The sequence below is a fragment of the Adiantum capillus-veneris genome, chromosome 23 (assembly GCF_014529385.1).
Source record: "Adiantum capillus-veneris isolate H3 chromosome 23, ASM1452938v2, whole genome shotgun sequence".
NCBI classification, from domain to species: Eukaryota; Viridiplantae; Streptophyta; class Polypodiopsida; order Polypodiales; family Pteridaceae; genus Adiantum; species Adiantum capillus-veneris.
In genome coordinates, this window is record NC_140953.1 from 83,398,610 (window position 1) to 83,402,581 (window position 3,972).

Below are 3,972 nucleotides of genomic sequence, written 5' to 3' on the forward strand. Positions count from 1 at the left end.
AAGAGGGAAAAAATGTCCCAGTGGTCCTAGTGTGTTCACACACATCACTACCACATGTATATGGTAACAAATCCCCCCTGGAGTGATGCGGTGAACGAGAGCTGGCACATGAGTAAAGGGAAGTGCCATGCCGTGAGGACATGATTAGTCCACAAAGGGGAGTAAGCCCAAAGCTTTGCGGAAAGCTTCAAGATTCTCACAAGACAATGCCTTTGTGAAAAGATTTGCAAGGTTGTCCTATGTTGGCACATAAGCCAAGCTGATCTCTCCTGCCGAGAGTCTCTCCTTGACATAGTGGTAATGCACCTCAATGTGCTTTGTGCGAGCATGAAAAACTGGGTTCCTCGCAACAACTTCCAATGCGCTCTGACTGTCAGTGTAGATAGTGTTGGCAGTGTCCTGTCCAACACCCAAATCAGCCATAAGGCGTCTGAGCCATACACACTCAACCGTAGCTGTGAAGACTGCCTTGTACTTAGCCTCACAACTCGAAGTGGCCACAGTAGGTTGCTTCTTGATCAACCATGATATAGATGAACTGCCAAGCATGAAACAAAAACCACTTGTGGACACTCGCGTGTCAAAACAACCAACCCAATTTGAGTCCGAAAAAGCATGTAAGTCTGGCGGCAATGATCCCCCCTTGGGGAAAAACAAGCCAAGATGTAAAGTTCCACTAAGGTAGCGAATAATCCTCTTGATAGCCTGCCAATGCTTAGACCCTGGGCTATGCATAAATCTGCTGACCTGTGAGACTGCAAATTGAATATCCGTCCTCGTGTTGCATACATAAATGAGGCAGCCAACAAACAGTTTGGTAAAGAGTGACATCAGCAAGATCACCAGCATCATGTAGACTCAATTTCAAACTTGTTTCCATGGGAGTGGCAATAGGTTTGCAATCATTAAGTCCAAACTTACATAGCAATGTCTCTATGTAACTTTTTTGACACAAGGAAATACCACCATCACACTGCTTAAACTGTATACCCAAGTAATGATGCAACAGCCCCAAATATTTCATCTTGAAAGTAGCATTCAAATCAGCCTTAAATTCAACAATATGTCTCTCATTTGGTCCAGTGATCAACAAATCATCGACATAAAGGACCACAATGAGAAGTACATCACCCTCATGCTTTACATACAATGTGCTTTCTGTTGGACTGTTATGAAAGCCTCGTTTAACCAAATGAGTGTCAGTTTTCTCATACCAAGCATGAGGAGATTGCTTCAACCCATACAAAGCCTTCTTACATCTGCACACTTTGTCCTCTTGTCCTTTTATGACAAAACCGCAAGGCTGTGTTACATAAACTTCCTCAAATATGTCACCATTCAAGAAAGCAGTAACAATGTCTGACTGATGTACATCCCAACCAAAATGAGCTACCAATGCACATAGAAAATGCAGAGTAGTCATACGACAAGTGGGAGCAAAAGTCTCTTCATAATCTATTCCTTTTTGCTGTGCATAACCCTTTGCAACAAGTCAAGCCTTATGGCAATCAATCTCACCATCTGGCTTGCATTTTCAAGTTGTAAACCCACTTCATACCAATGGCCTTTTTGCCAAGAGGCAAATCACATAAAGTCCATGTGTCATTTTCTATAAGTGCATCATATTCTAATTGCATGGCAGCCATCCAATTTTTTGAATTCTGTGCTTCATCAAAAGACAGAGGCTCCTCAACATCAAGTAAGCTAGACACAGCCAAAGCATAACAATATGATGCATAAGATGCATGGTGAGAGACTGAACGAGTTCGACTAGACAAAGGTGCATTCAATTTACTATCACCCAAAGTGTGCACCAGCCATTTTGGCATACCTCTAGCCTGCTCATTTTCAGCCCTTTCTGCATCAAGTACATCATGTACATCTGAATCAGTAATAGGATGATCTGTAACATTTTCAGAAACCCCCATAGGCTGTACATTTGTCTCATTGGAAATTACATTCATATTTCCACCACTAAAAAGAGGCAACAAAGTGTCATAAATGTCCTATGAGCTTACATTATTGTCTCTAGTACATGACAGCAAGGGTTGAACAGAATCTTCCACAAACACTACATCCTGTGAAACCAGAATACGCTTTGTTTGCGGATGATACAACCTGTAACCTTTTCTTTCAGCACTATAACCAACAAAAATACATTTGATAGCCTTATCATCCAATTTTATGCGCTGTGTTTGTGGCACCAAAGCATATGCCAAACAACCAAAAACACGCATGTGCTCAATAGAAGGCTTTCTATCATGCCATGCTTCATATGGAGTAGTAGACTGCAAAGCTTTCTTAGGACCCCTGTTTACTACATAAGTGGAACACATGATGGCCTCAAGCCGAAAAGAATGCGGCAAAGCTTGACTTTTGACCATACATCGTGCCATTTCTGTAAGTGATCTATTTTTCCTCTCAGCAATACCATTTTGCTGAGGTGTATAAGGCACTGTACATTGGTGTTTTATCACATGACTAGCCAGAAATGCATTGAATTCATGAGACATATACTCCCCCCCTCGATCAGAATGGAGGGTGCCCATAGTACATTTCAAGACATTTTTATCCATAGCCAAAAATTGTTTGAAGCACATAAAAACTTCGGACTTCGCTTTAAGCGGAAATACCCATGAATGCCTAGAGTAATCATCAATGAAGTCACGAAGTAAAGGTAATTTCCCAAGGACGGAGTTTGCATGGACCCACAAACATCACTATGCGCAAGCTGCAAGCTGCATGTGGCCCGAACTAAACCATCCTTTGGAAACTTAGAATGCTGCATCTTACCCAAAATACAGCCTTCACAAAAATATTTGACAGGTGCTTCAAGAGGCGGCAAAGAAGCAACCATATTCGATTTCTGCAAACGCAACAAACTGGCAAAATTCAGATGCCCAAAACCTGCATGCCAAAGTTTTGCATCTGAAATAGCCCTTGAATCTGCAACATCATTTGAAAATTTTTGTCCACACTTGTCATACAAAGTGAGCTTATACAGCCCATGGCACAAAAGGCCAGATACAACAATTTCATCACCAAAATTGAGATCATGAACTGTACATCTGTCATCCACAAATTTGACTACAAGTCCAAGTCTAGCAAGTGCGGATACAGACAAGAGATTCTTCTTGATCCCAGGTACATAAAGTGCATCAACAAGTGTGAAGGAACTGCCATTTGCAGCAGTAAGCACAATCTTTCCAACTCCATGAACTGGATAAGAGGCATTATTGCATGAGGAACAGACTAAAGAGAGGTGAACAATTCATGATATGAGGTAATGTGCTTTGTAGCACCACTATCGAAATACCACAAATGTGAATCTGCAGCAATTGACAAGCATGCATCATGGACAACAGGATTGTAAGTGCACTCTGCGCTAAAAGCCCATTCTGCATCAACATCAGCGTAATAGTCTCCTTTTACAGAAGACTCACAATGGCTGCATTTGTAGTGGAACCAGCGTTATAGTCTCCTTTTACATAAGACTCATAATGGCTGCATTTGTAGTGGAACCAACATTTATAGTGGAACCACCCTCTTTCTTCTTAGCCTCTTTGGCCTTCAACTTAGGACACAACTTGATCAAGTGATCATTAGCTTTACAATAATGGCAACGCATCTTCTTTTTTTCCTTATCACGAGAATTTCTAGACAAAGTGCTACAAGCAAAAGCATTGGGAACATAAGTTTTGCCACTCGTAGCAGAACCATAAGAAGTGGCTGCATTGCTGTTACCACCCTTTCTGTTCAACTGCACACTGTCTACTCCTGTTTTTTCTTGAAAGTGACTCTTGCAACAACAATGTGCATAATGTTAGGAAATAAGACGTAGCTAAATAGATAATTGAGTAGATTACTTAATGGAGAGAGATAGATTTATATACACGAGATTATAGAGTAGAGAGAGAGAGACAGAGAGAGAGAGTACACACGATATACGTGGTTCACCCAATGTGGGCTACG